This window comes from Oryctolagus cuniculus, chromosome X (assembly GCF_051225735.1).
Source record: "Oryctolagus cuniculus isolate XC-2025 breed Fujian yellow rabbit chromosome X, ASM5122573v1, whole genome shotgun sequence".
Taxonomy (NCBI): Eukaryota; Metazoa; Chordata; class Mammalia; order Lagomorpha; family Leporidae; genus Oryctolagus; species Oryctolagus cuniculus.
The window spans coordinates 89,727,687-89,742,971 of NC_142888.1; the positions used below are offsets into that span (position 1 = coordinate 89,727,687).

The following is a 15,285-nucleotide window of genomic DNA, read 5'->3' on the forward strand; positions in this document are numbered from 1 at the left end:
GAATGAACCAACAGAAGGAAGATCTTTCTCTTTGTCTCTCTCTCTCACTGTCTGTAAAACTCTACCTGTCAAATAAATAAATTTAAAAAAAAAAAAAAGAAATACCTCCAGTCTCAAGTTCACTGTAACATAATTCATAATAGTTAAAATTAGGAAGAAACCTACCCGCCCATCATCAGATGAGCAAATACAGAAATATACAGAAAATGTGGTACGTATACACTAGGGAATATTATTCAGCTTTAAGAAATAAGAGGTAGGGCAGAGCTGTGGTGTAGCTAAGCCTCCACTTGTGGCGCTTGCAACCCAGTTCATATCCTGGCTGCTCTTCTTCTGATCCAGTTCTCTACTATGGCCTGGGAAAGCAGTAGAAGATGGCCAGAGTGGTTGGACCCCTGAACACACATCGGAGACCCGGAAGAAGCTCCTGGCTCCTGGCTTCAGATTTGCCCAGCTCTGGCCATTGCAGCTGTTTGCGGAGTGAACCAGTGGATTTAAGACCTTTCTCTCTGTCTTTCCCTCTCTCTGTCTGTAACTAACTCTCAAATAAATAAAATCTTTTAAAAAAAAGAAATAAGGAAATCTTGTGTTTGTAACAACATGGATGAGTCCATGAGACAATAGCCAAGTGAGATAAGCCAGGAAAAGACAGACAAATATTGCATGATCTCACTTATACTTGGAATCTAAAAATGTTCATACAAAGTAGAGAGTACAATGGGTCATTACCAGAAGCAGGGATGTGGGAGTTGATGATAAAGGAGAGATACTAACCGAAGGGTACAAAATTTCCTTTAGACACAATTAACAAGCTTTAGTGATCTATTGTACAGATGGTGACTATGAGGGGTGGGTATTTGGCCTAGCAGTTAGGATGCCAGTTAAGATACTTGCATTCCACATGAGTATTTGGGTTCCATATCTGCTTCTGGCTCCTGGCTCTAGCTTCCTGACAATGCAGACCCCAGGGAGGCAGCAGTCATTGCTCAAGTAATTGGGTTCCTGCCACACACATGGGAGACCTGAATTGAATTCCTGACTCCTGGCTTTAGCCTAGGCCCAATTCTGCCCCTGACAGCATTTGGGGAGTGAACCAGCAGACAGGAACTCTCTCTCTTGTGGTCTCTCTGCTTCTCAGATAAAAAAATAAATAATGGGGCCGGTGCCGCAGCTCACTAGGCTAATCTTCTGCCTGTGGCGCCAGCACCCAGGGTTCTAGTCCCGGTTGGGGCGCCGGATTCTGTCCCAGTTGCTCCTCTTCCTGTCCAGCTCTCTGCTGCGGCCCAGGAAGGCAGTGGAGGATGGCCCAAGTGCTTGGGCCCTGCACCCTCATGGGAGACCAGGAGGAAGCACCTGGCTCCTGGCTTTGGATCTGCGCAGCGCGCCAGCAGTAGTGGCCATTTGGGGGGGTGAACCAATGGAAAGAAGACCTTTCTTTCTGTCTCTCTCACTGTCTAACTCTGCCTGTCAAAAACAAACAAACAAATAAATAAAGGTTACTATGATAAATAATAATGTACTATATATTTCAAAATTATAAAAAGATTAAATTTTAAACGTTTTGTCACAAAAACAAGTATGTGAAGGATTTAATTAGTTCACTTTAGTCATTCCCTAATATCAATGTATATAAAAACATCACATTGTATCTCCTAAATATAAATAATGGTTTTTTCAAAAGGACTCAAAAGCCAACCTGAAGGAACTCATACTAGCCAATCACGAAACAATGTGACTATCAAAAACATCAGTGAGCGGCCAGCCTTGGGGTGTAGCAGGTTAAGCTATTGCCTATGACACCAACATCTGATATGGGTGTTGGTTTGAGTCCTGGCTGCTCCACTTCTGATCCAGCTCTCTGCTAATGCACCTGGGAAAACAGCAGAAGATGGCCCAAGTGCTTGGGCCCCTGCACCCATGTGGGAGACCTAGATGGAATTCCAGGCTCCTGGCTTTGGCCTAGCCCAGCCCTGGCTGATGTGGTCATTTGGGCAAGCGAACCGGTAGATGAAAAAATATCTATATATCTATATTTAGATAGATATCTATATCTATGTTTCTTCCTTGCCTTCCTTCCTGTTAATTCTGCCTTTCAAATAAATATATCTTAAAAATAAAAACATCAGTGATTGAAATGTATTAAAATACATCAAACATAAAAACATATATGAGCTCATGATTACATTAATGAAAATATCAGCAAAGAAAATCAACTGGATGCCCACCTATGGAGGATCATAGGGAAACAATGCGTATGTGGTAGGCAAATTGTGAATGAATGAAACATTCACCCCACTCTTCCTTTGCATTCTATACCTAGGCATAACCTAGGCATAGATGATGACAAGAATTTTCTTTTATAAAGGAATTTCATCTAATAAGTGCAGAAGAAATTGAAGATTTAGCACATCACAATTTTAAACTTCTAATGAAATGTAGTTCTAGGCAACAATTACCAAAGGTCACAAAAAACATTTGAAAGGAAAATCAGACGGGAATTTTCATAGTCAGTCAGGCTGACTATATGAACCTTAGAATAAATCTTAAAGTCTCAGAAGGAGAGGCAAGCAAACAAGATGAGGCTTTTGGTATAAGTTTATAGGAAGTACATTCTTTAGGTGGATAATACTGCAGAGAGCAGGAAACATCAGAAACAGAGTTGGAATTAATCAAAATTAAAAACCACAATGAGATACCACTATATACCTAAAAGAATAACAAAAATGGGAAATACCAAGTATTGACAAAGGTGTGGAACAAGTAGAACTCTCACCTCTGCTGGTGGGAATACAAATTACAACAATCACTTTTTAAAAACTGCTTGGCGATATCTACTAATCTGAACCTCCACACACCTTATGACTCAGAAATACTATTTGTAGGTACTTGTCCAAGAGAAATAAAAATAAATGTTCATCCAAGTGATACGAACAAGAACATTCATACCATTATTCCTAAGTAAAAAACCGTAAAATACTCAAATCCCCATGACACAGATATTTTGAAATATCCACGTGATACAATAATATGCACCAATGACAATGAATGACCTATAACTATAGATAACAATAAAAGTAATCTCATGCAGGTTATGTTGATTGAAAGGACCCAGACATAAAAGAGCACATGCTATATGATTCTACGAGTTTTTCTTTGAATCTCTCAGTAGAATTTGGGGAGGGAGAGGAAAATTAGTACCCCATTACTTTAAAGTTACTTAGCACCTGTGATTGTTAATATTCTGTGTCAACTTGGTTGGGCCACAGTACCCACAGATCTGGTCAAAATTATTCTGGATGCTTCTGTGAGGGTGTTTTTGGACAAGAATTATATTTAAATCAGTGGACTTAGAGTAAAGCAAATTGTCCTCCATGGTGTGGGTAGGCCTCATCCATTAGTAAAGGCCTGAATAGATAAATGACTGATCCCCTTAGAGCAAGAAGGAATGTTCTAACAAATGGCCTTTCAGCTCCAACTTTTCCATGGGTCTCTAGGCTGCTGAATCATCCTTCAGATTTTGGATTTGCTGGACTCCATAATTACACGAGCCAATTCTTAAAATCTTCCTCCCCTCCCCCCACACACCTAAAACATTAATAGGAAATGAAATTAAAAGATATACTGTGGTTCAAAAACATTTTGAAATCACTATATGAAGGGTATCAAAAATTCATGAAAAATTCTTATTATGAAAATATACATGGATTTCAAGGTTATTTTTTGCACTAAAATAAATGTGTACTAACTTTTTATAACACACCTAAAGAAGATCTAGTTTGAGGCACTAAGAAGGCTAAGAAATCAGTTTCAAAAGCGCTCCTTCCAGAAAAACACAAATTATGCTAAAAATTTAAGCAAGAACAAACATTAAATTTATGGTGAGTCTCAGGTGGAAAAATGGTGAGATCAATGATGCCTTATGAAAAGCTTATGGGGACAAGGCCCCAAAGAAGTCATCAGATTATAAGTGGATAACTAGTTTTTTTAAAAGATTTTTTTTATTTAAAATACAGAGATCGATCGATCAATCTTCCACTCAGTGGTTCACTCAAATGTCTACAACATCCTGGGACAAGACAGGTCAACTCCAGGAGTCAAGAACTCCATCTGGGTCTCCTACATGGATGGCAAGAACTCATTGCAGGCCATCATCTGTTGCCTACTCAGGTGCACTAGCCAGAAACTGGTTTGGAAGCAGAGTGGCTGGGACTTTAATTAGCACTTTGATATGGGATGGTGGTGTTTCAAGTGGCAATTTACCCAGCAGTGCGACAATGCCCAGCCCAAGTACCTCATTTGAAGAAGATGATGTTGAAGATGAAGGCCACATGGCAGATCATCCATACGAATTTTTGAGAAAAAATGATCTTGTCTGTGGCTTCATTGCAGAAGACTAATGATTAATAGCAGAAACAATAATCAACACCACAGACAACTCAATTCACTCAGCTTAAATAATCCTGAATGAAATATTGAAGTTGAGCAAACTTTCTGCTCCATAGGTGCCCAAATTGTGCGAAGGTCAGCTACTGACAACAGCAGAGCTTCCAACTGAAGTTTTAAACAAGTGGGATCACTTTGAAGAAATGTTTATCTTTGAAGGACTGAAACAAGAGGTGAAGCATTGCTTTACCAGTATAATCCTGAAGACAAAGCACAAACAATGAAAGAGGTAGAAGTGGTCCACTCAAAGCAAAAGCAGGGCACTTGGTGGAAAAGCTCATGGCACCAGGCTTTTGGGTTATTGAAAGTATTTTGAACATTGGCTTTCTTGAAGGCTATAGAAGAAGAACATATGATTGTTACAAGAGTGTTTTGAAAAAGTTGGCCTAAGCTTTAGCAGACCAATGTCCAGGAATGCTTCATCATAGATTGTGATGATTATTATGTTTTGTGTTTTTATAATTACAACATTTTTGGTTTTCCTTAAATGAATAACTTCCAGTACAGAGAAAAATGGACAGTGAAGCATTGTTCCTTTTTAAAAAATATTTATTTGGAAGGCAGAATGACAGAAATAGAGGGATGAAGGGGTAAATGGAGGTGGAGAGGGGGAGATGGACATGTCCTTTATCTACTGCTTCATTCCCCAAATTGCCGTACCCAGGTCTGGGCCAGGCTGAATAAAGGAGCTAGAAACTCATTCTAGTCTCCCACATGGATTTCAGGGACCCAAGCACTTGGGCCACCTTGCACTGGCTGCATCAGGAATGGAGCAGCCGGGATTCAAATTGGCACCCTGATATGGGATGCTGGCATCACAAGTAGCAGTTTAATCTTCTGCTTCACAATGCTGGCCCCAAAGCATAGTTTCTACCCAAAGAGATATAGCTCTGGTCTACCATTAACTACCATGGGCTGACATATAGCTAATTAAATGTCTTTTCCTTCTTCCCAACTATACTGGTTAGGAGTGTGGACTCTGGAAACCCAGGGATTGCAAACCCTTGCCCTGCTATGTAAAAACTTCATGACTGGGCCGGCGCCGTGGCTCAATAGGCTAATCCTCCGCCTGCAGCGCCAGCACACGGGGTTCTAGTCCTGGTCGGGGTGTCAGATTCTGTCCGGGTTGCCCCTCTTCCAGGCCAGCTCTCTGCTGTGGCCTGGGAGTGCAGTGGAGGATGGCCCAAGTCCTTGGGCCCTGCACCCACATGGGAGACCAGGAGAAGCACCTGGCTCCTGGCTTTGGATCAGTGTGATGCGCCGGCCACTGTGCGCCAGCTGCAGCGGCCATTGGAGGGTGAACCAACGGAAAAGGAAGACCTTTCTCTCTGTCTCTCTCTCTCACTGTCCACTCTGCCTGTCAAAAAAATAAAAATAAAAAAATAAAAAACTTCATGACTGAATACTTTTAGTTGACCTTATGGTCACTAAAATACTCCATATGCATAACAAGAATTATATAGTACTTATAGTGGAAGAAAAAATTTTAAACACATTGCCATGTGTCTTGTGTTTAGCAAAGATAAATGATAAGAAATCCTATTATTTAAAATAAATCTACTTCAGACACAATGGGTTTCTACCTGGGATACTTGGCTCTCTGTGACCTTGAGAGAGTGAATTGACTTATCTATGTCTCAGTTTCCTCTTCTACCAAATAGAGAAAACAATCATCCTTACTTCATGGGTTGTTGCTTTGAGAATTACTTGAGAAACACCTGAAAATTGTTAGAAGACAGTGAGGCATACAATAACAGATGAATGAATGTGAAATGTTTTACAAATACTTGTGTTAGAAGATTTTTGCAGTTTTAAAAGCTTATAGTTTCCATGAGTCTTTAATAAAGCTTAATAATCTTAAAATGGATTCCTATTCATCAGCCAACGTAATTTTTAAATCACTGATTTTCACTGTAACCACTATGTGCTGACTTAATGATCAACAGTTCTGAGAACATCTAAAAGCACAGAGAACTACTGATCTCAGAAAAGGCACCACATGCCTCCATATGGCTGAACAAAAATCCCAGGGGTCCTCCTTGATTCTGCTTTCTCCCCACAGACTCCTCCTTGCCCAATACAGTTGCTTCAGGGCCTGCCTATCCTGCCAACAGACATGCCCTGTCCAAGAGCACCCCACCCTCTGCACACTGAAGCACTGTTTCATCCACCCTCATCCCTCCCCTGCACTGTTGCAATTCTCCTGATGGTCAGCCCCACAAGCTGTCTTGTCCTCCCATTCATTCTCCAGGCAACAGCCAATTACCTTCTGGCAACAGAATCAGATCTTGTAACTATCAGACTAAAATCTGATTTCAGAACAAAATCCAAACTCTTCACATGACCCATAGCATGTGGCTTCCATCCGCCCCTTACATTTCACCTCCAACCTGCCTATGTGATGTCTACCAAGTTTGCTATTTCTCTGCTTCTGGGTCAACTGGTGCTATACACACAGTGAAGGGAGACTTAACAAAAAGCAAGCTACTTGATCAAGTAATTTCAGCAAGGTGTCAAATAGACACTGAGGCTAACTTGAAGAGGCTCTCGATGGCCAACTCTGGGGTAATTTGAGAATCAAAATAAAAAAATAAGAATGAGAGGGGCCGGGGCTGTGGCACAGTGGGTTAAAGAAAGCCCTGGCCTGAAGCGCCAGCATCCCATATGGGCACCGGTTCTAGTCCCGGCTGCTCCTCTTCCAATCCAGCTCTCTGCTATGGCCTGAGAAAGCAGTAGGAGATGGACCAAGTCCTTGGGCCTCTGCACCCACGTGGGAGACCTGGAAGAACCTCCTGGCTCCTGGCTTTGGATCGGCACAGCTCTGGCCATTGCAGCCATTTGGGGAGTGAACCAGCAGATGGAAGACCTCTCTCTCTGTCTCTACCTCTCTCTGTAACTCTGTCTTTCAAATAAATAAAATAAATCTTTTTAAAAAAATAAGAATGAGAATGGGAGAGGGAGGAGGAAGAAGGGTGGGAGTATGGGTGGGAGGGAAGTAGGGTGGGAAGAATCACTATGTTCCTAAATTTGTATATATGAAATGCATGAAGTTTGTATTCCTTAAATAAAATTAAAAAAAGAGAAAATATAAATAAACATAATATATTCATATGGCAACCCTTTGGGGAAAATAGTGTGTGGCTCATTAAGATTAATATATAAATACATAAATAATCAAAATTATTTAAAAAATAAAAATTGGTAAATATTAGGATACAAGAGAATGCCACTTATTAATATAGGGAAAAGTGATAGAATTGAAAAGCAACACTTGACAATTCTCATGGCAATAACTGATTCAGGCAAGAATTATAAATGGTTGCTCAGTTTGCAACAAATCTCACAGCAGTCACCAGGTTACCATGGTAACCATGCTAGCCATGGAAATCTGGGAAAACAAACCAACACCAAGTTGTTTTGGTTCCTAATGTGTACTAGGAACTGAATAGGACTGACATGTTGCAAGTACTTAATTCCAGTTATTCCTCAAAATAAACACTCTTAGAAGTTTCAGTGGCCAGTGCCGCGGCTCAATAGGCTAATCCTCCGCCTGTGGCACCGGCACCCTGGGTTCTAGTCCTGGTCGGGGCACCGGATTCTGTCCCAGTTGCTCCTCTTCCTGTCCAGCTCTCTGCTGTGGCCCAGGAAGGCAGTGGAGGATGGCCCAAGTCCTTGGGCCCTGCACCCGCATGGGAGACCGGGAGAAGCACCTGGCTCCTGGCTTCAGATCAGCGCGGTATGCTGGCTGCAACGCATTGGCTGCAGCAGCCATTGGGCGGTGAACCAACAGAAAAGGAAGACCTTTCTCTCTGTCTTTCTCTCTCACTGTCCACTCTACCTGTCAAAAAAAAAAAAAAGAAGTTTCAGCAATACACACACACATATATATGCATACATATATGCATACCCACATACGTGCATGCTCTCTTCCTTTCTCTCAGAACTCAAGATCCCATGAACTTATAGAAGTGGATTTGCAGGCAATAAATAAGAAAAACTGCACAATTCATCAGATTTAAATCTAACCACCCTTATCAAGATGAACATACCATTAACCATTTTCTTCTAGTGGACTGATTTTTCTGTACATGACCTCTAATTGTTTCTGGGACATTTCCTCCTCTTCTTGAGTTGGAAGACTTGGCATTGTTAGGGAAAAAATCATTGTGATGAAGAATCCCCAAACTGATCTACAGATTCAATCAAATCTCAGTAAAAATGGGATTTCAGTGTGCTCTTTTAAAAAAAGAAACTGACAAATTGATTCTAAAATTCATGTAGATGAAAAGGACCCATAAAATGAAAACCAAGTTTGAAAAAGAACAAAGTTGGAAGTCAAACCCTACTTAACTTAAAGACTTCATTATACACCTTCAGTAAGCAAGATAGTGTGTCACTGGCATCAAAGGTAAATAAATAGGTCAATGGAACAGAAGAAAAAAATCATAAAATACACACTGGCAACAAAGGAAACTGATTTTTGACAATGTTGCATAGGCAACTGAGGGGAGGAAATGACTATCTTTTCAACAAATGATACTGGAATAAGTGGATATCATATTCACAAATATAAATTCAGTTCCATATATCATATACATCAAAGTCAACTTGAAGTAGATAACAGACCTAAAATACAAGACTTAAAGCTATAAAAGAAAGGAACAAACAGAAGAAAAATGAGACAATCCTGTGCCCTTGTATTAGGTAAAGATTTTTTTTAAAAGATTTATTTTTATTTATTCAAAAGGCAATGTGACAGGGAGGGAGAGGAGGAGAGGGAGAGGGCGGGGGGGGGGGACGGAGAAAGCGAGAGAGAGAGAGAGAGAGAGAAAGAGATCTTTCATCTGCAGGTTCAATTTCTAAATTGTCCCAACAGCAGGGGCTGGGCCAGGCCACAGCCAGGAGCCAAGAACTCCATCCTGGTCTCCTGCACAGACAGCAGGGGCCCAAGTACCTGGGCCACCATCTGCTGCCTTCCCAGGTACACGAATAAGAAGCTGGATCAGAAGCAGAGCAGCTGGGACTTGCATCCATGCTCTGATAATGGGATGCCAGTGTTCTAAGTGGCAGCTTAAGCTGCTGTGCCACAGTGCTAGCCCCATACATGAAGATATCTTAGCACACTAAAATCACAATTCATACATGAACAAATTGATAATTTGGATCTACTTAAAATTAAAAATGTCTCATCTTCCAAAAATACTGCTGAGAGAATGAAAATACAAGATATTGACTGAGAGAAAAACATTTGTAAATAATATATCTAATAAAAGATTTGTATCCAGAATACAATGTCATAAAACTCAATACAGCCAAACAGGCATTCCTATAAATAGATGAGCAAAAGATTAAGAAACATTTAATCAAAGAATATATGCAAATGGCAAATAAACATCACTACTCATTAGGACATTAAAAATTAAAACAACAATGAACGTCCATTACACTCCTGTGAAAATTGTCAAAATTATGACTGACCATACCAAACATTGGCAAGATTGTGGAAGGTGAAACTCACACACTGCCGGCATGAATGAAAAATGTTAAACCACTTTGGGAAACTCCTTAGCAGTATCCTACATTATTAATTATAACTACTACTATATGATTCAACCATTGGACTTTCGAGTATTTATTTTTCATTTTTATTTAAAAGATGAGAGAGAGAAAGGGGGAGGGAAGGAGAGAGAAAGAGAGAGGGAAATGCTGATTCATTCTCCAAATGCCTTGGCGTTTCAAGTATTTATTTTTCATTTTTTATTTTATTTAAAAGATGACAGAGAGAGAAAGAAAGAAATGCTGATTTGCTCTCCAAATGCCTTCAACAGTCAAGGCTGAACCAGGCTTAAGTTAGGAGCTGGGAATTTAATCAAGGTCTCCCATGTTGGCAGCAAGAACCCAACTACTTGAGTTGTCACTGCTGCCTCCCAGGGTGTGCATGAACAGGAAGATGGAATCAGGGAGGGAGCCTGGAATTGAACCTAGCCTGCTCCTAAGTATTTATCCTAGGGAGAGAAAGTAGGTATTCATGTAAAGATTTATGCACAAATATTCATGCCAGCTTTATTTAAAAGAGTTCCAAATTGGAAAACAACTCGCTTGTTTATCATCAGGTGAATGGCTAATACAATTGTGATATATTCATATACTGGTATACTATTGAGAATAAAAAGGAGGAACTATTCGTACATGCAACTATTTGATAAATTCAGAAAAAAATAGTCTGAATGAAACCTAAAAAGAACATATTCTGTCTGATTTCATTTGCCTAAGACTATAAAAATCAATATTAATTCATAGCAATGTAAGTTAACTTCTTGCCTAATAACAGGAATGGGTCATGGGGAGGGAGCTGTAGGGTAGACACAGATGGGTGGAGGGATTATTAAGGCACATGAGAAACTAATTTTCTTAGCCTCACATTTCCACTTTCATCTTAAATGACTTGAAATCCAAGATCACTAAATTGTAAAACTCTATACTTACTTGAAACACTATATCTCAAAATGAAATTCTACTGGGAATGGAAAAAAAAATTTAAAAGAAACTTATGCTGACCAATTTCCACATCCTACCTAGTGGTATGTGATCTTTTTTCTGTGTATTTGAAAGCATTGCTTATTAATGCAGTACACCTAGCTGCAGTTGCAATAAGAAGTAGATCACAAAAACAAAGACTTAACTAAGTTGTTAAGACTCCATGCTTTTATCACCAGAAAAGGTTTGATGACACAAATTCTATTTCATGAAGGTTTAAGTAAAAATTTTAAGTTTCATCATTTGATATGCAAATTTACTTTTCAATAAGATAAAGGTTAGAGGACACTAAAACATCAGAGTTTTATAAATATACATAAAGCATAAAATTCCCCTTTATAAAAAAAGTCACACCCAGTCAGACTCTGGTTTTAAAATAAAACTGCTGTACTAAAGCACTACACATGGTACTATAACTCTTGGGAAACTAGTCATTTGTTGAAATGTGAGAGCACCATAAAACATTAAAAATTCTTTAAAAATTGACCAAAGTACCACCTAATTAATAAAAGGGTATACAGGCACTTATACCTAAAAAACATAAAATAATTAAATCAGAGCCTTATAGTGTATCTGATGTTTATTTTTTCTTTTGGTGAGGAATTGTACATGGATCTCAGTCAGGCATATAAAAATGAGGAAATTTATAAAATCATTTGGATAATAAGAATTTACTCATAACATAAAAATAAAGACTCCAGTAAGTTTTAAAAAATAACAAAGTTACAAAGGTTACATTAAAACAACAATCAATATTATACTGAATGGGAAAAACCTGAAAGCATTTCCCCTCAGATCTAGAACAAGACAAGGATGTCCATTTTCACCATTCTAATTCAATACAGTATTGGAAATATTAGCAAGAGCAATTAGGGAGAGAATGAAATGATGAGCATCAAAATTAGAAAGGGAGAAAATATCGATGTTCGCAGATAACATGATTTTGTACACAGAAAAACCTAAACACTCCACCAAAAAGCTGTTAGAGTTGATAAACCAATTCAGTAAAGTCACAGGATATTAAATCAACATAGTAAAAACAGTAGCATTTTTTTACACCAATAATCACCTTTCTGAAAGTGAAGTCAAGAAACTAATTCCATTCACAATACCTATAAAAATTAAATATTCAGCAATAAATTTAACCAAAGAACTGAAAGATTTCTACAATGAAAATTATAAAACACTGATCAAAGAAATAATTGAGAACACATACAAAAATTGGAAGATATTCCTTGTTCATGGATTGCAAGAATTAATATCATGAAAATGTTCATACTACTGAAAGCAATCTATAGATTGAATGCAATCCCCATCAAAATACCAATGGCATTATTTACAGAATTAGAAAGAAAAACTAATAGAAGAGTCATATGGAACCATAAAAAAACAAGAATAGGCACAGAAATAATGGAGTGAAGAGACATCTGACAGAACGGGGAAAAAATTTATAAGCTATTTCTCTGATAAGGGATTCATATTTCAAATATATCAGGAGTTCAAAAAACTCAATGACAAAAAAAAAAAAAATCCAGTTAAGAAATGGGCAATGGGCCTGAATAGACAATTCTCAAAAGAAGAAATAGAAAACAAATATATGAAAAAATGCTCAATTTTAGCTATCAGGAAAGTACAAATCAAAACCCCAATGAGATATCACTTCACCTCAAATAATAAATGCTGGCCACAATGTGGAGAAAGGGGAACTTTTATACATTGTTGGTGGGAATGTAAAGTAGTACAGCCACTGTGGTAAATAGTATGAGATTATTTTAAAAACTAGAAATATGCCTTTCATGTGATTTAGCAACCCTACTACTGGGTACATATCCAAAAGACATGAAGCTGTATCAAAGACAAACCTACTGTATCATGTTTATAGCAGCAGTATTCATAATAGCCAATAATATATGGACTCAACCAAAGTGTCCATCATCAGATGACTGAATAAGGAAAATGTGATATACACACACAGAGAGAATATTATTCAACAACAAAAAAGAATTAGATTCTGTTATTTGCAGCCAAATAGATAGAACTGGAGGACACCATGTTAAGTGAATCCAGACACAGAAAGACAAAGGCCATATGTTCTCCCTCATATGTGGAGCTTAAAAAACTCAATCTGAACATAGAATGTTGATTAGTAGAGGGTTGGAGAGATACAAGAAATTTGGTAACCGGTATGAAATCAAAGTTAAACTGAAGGAATAAGATGTTATACAGCACAGTGAGGAGACTGTATGTCACAATAACCTAGTGTAAATTTTATAAACAAATGGAAGAAAGAAGTTCCAAGCTCCAATAATAAAATAATATCAAAGGGAAAATGTTGATTATCCTGATTTACTCAGTACACATTGCATACAGGTATTAATGTGTCACAATGTCACCCATCTAGATGTATAATTATTGCTAATAAAATTTAAAAATTAAAAATAAAACCTATGAATTAATTATTTCTGGAGTTTTCTACTTAATATTTTCAGACTGTGGTTGATCATAGGTAACTGAAATCTCAGAAATCAAAACCACAGGTAATGGGTAATTACTACAGTAAATTTTTGTACCTGATATTTTAAAATAACCCTTGAAATATTTCTGGCTTTTAAAATTTTTTCCATTGTAGAATTGATTAAAAAAAAGGTGGCAATCCTGAAGAATGCATATTATAATCACAAACTGCTAGAAAGTCCTAACCAACTGCATATGTCAACACTCATCTGAGAGAAATATGGGCATCCCTTATTATCAATTATGCTGTCAGAAAAATAGAGGTACATTCATTTAAAAATGTTAAGCACCACTAAATTCTTTCCTGAAGCAGAATTCATTGCCTCCCTTCCCTCTAAACACCCCAACTCTAACATGGGCCGCAAGGGCTACTACAAAGTATGTAGCTGTTGGTGAGATAAAATTCCATCTGCTGAACCTCTTCTGCAATGTTGATTTTAAAGTAGCTTCCCTACTTCTACACTATTTTGTGCACCTCACAGGAGCTATTCCACACCATGCTTTTGTTCCCTGAGGACAGCTGCCCTTCAAATTTGCACAAGCTTCAGCAATCATCACAGCTCAGATCTTCAGCAGTCATCCCCCTTCACATGCCTGATACAAACTCAATCACTTGATCAAAAGGGCCTGAGAGATGGAAAACCAGCATTATGCTTTACTGAAATTACCGCGTCTGGCAGCACTGAGCGAGGGACCAACAACACTGATACAGCAGCGTAGTGATCATAACCAAGAGAAGGTTAAAATCGGATTCTCACCAGGGCTTTTTTTCTCCTTTCCTAATCTATCTTTAACACCAAATTTAGAAAGGAACAAAACGTGATATGAATTCACACAGGCATTCACGATCCCCCAATAACCACAGAGCACTGGGCTTGCACAGCTGTTAGCACGGAGCCTGTAGCAATGCTGCGGGGTAAGCATTCTTATTCCCATTTTACAGAAGGGAAGCTGGGCTGAGTCGTTACCTGTCCCATTCTCCCGCGCCCCGCACTTACATGGAAATTAGCTTCCGCACACCCTGGAGCAGAACACACCACTCCCTGGGACCAGGAAGGTCCCTCGTTCTCTCTCAAGACAGCCAGCACCGAATTCCAAAGGATCACTCCCTACCGCGGGGCACCAACACCCTCAGCTGAAGGTGGGACCTGGCTTTTCTCGCGAGACCACATCCGTCTCTACTAAAAAGTCGTCAAAATTGATCTGGTCGCTATAATGACGTCGGGTTTCTATGGCAACCGCAGTGCGCAGGCAGGTTCTGCTCACCGGAAATAACTCCCAGTAGCCCCCTTCGCCCGTATTTTTCTGTAAGCGTGATGCTTCTACTCTTCAGACCACCAGTAGAGAAATCTTACTAATTAGAGAAACTAGAGTGGTAAAGCAGGCCGTTGACAGAACTCTGCTCATTTGGTGGAACAAAGGGTGCCCCTTTTTGCCAGGAATTTTGTTTGCTTTTAAATCAACAGTAGGGGAACATTTTCAGTACACAGAGACCAGGGAGCTGTTCTCTTGGGCTCCGGGAGATGAGCTACCCTCTGAGGTAGGGACATGGAAAAGCACACATCCCAGAAAGCATTACCTGTTTTTAGCAGAAAACTAATAAACTGAATCCAGTCACGTGAATGAATAATCTAGAAATGTCAAAAAATTTCACTCACATTTTAAGAATTATTTTTACTTATTTGAAAGGGATGGGGGCAGAGAGATATCTTCCATCTGCTGGTTTACTCCCCAAGTACTAGTAACAGCTGGGGCTGGGCCAGGCTGAAGCCAGGAGCCTGGAACTCCATC

General features: G+C 39.1%; 1 protein-coding gene across 2 annotated transcripts in view; it reads right to left on the reverse strand.

Annotated features, from left to right (window-relative positions):
* BEX4 (brain expressed X-linked 4) overlaps positions 1 to 15,048 on the reverse strand; it is a 39,443-nt gene extending 24,395 nt beyond the window's left edge. The window contains exons 1-2 of one of the 2 annotated variants that reach the window (XR_011385333.2): positions 14,493 to 15,048; positions 4,975 to 8,281 (exon numbers count right to left, since the gene is read on the reverse strand). The gene's annotated coding sequence lies outside the window, so the exon portion shown is untranslated. Of the gene's footprint in view, positions 1 to 4,974; positions 8,282 to 14,492 lie in introns of those variants that run through there. The other variant, XM_008273122.5, reaches the window with a different exon arrangement.
* Between the last annotated feature and the right edge of the window lie 237 nt (positions 15,049 to 15,285).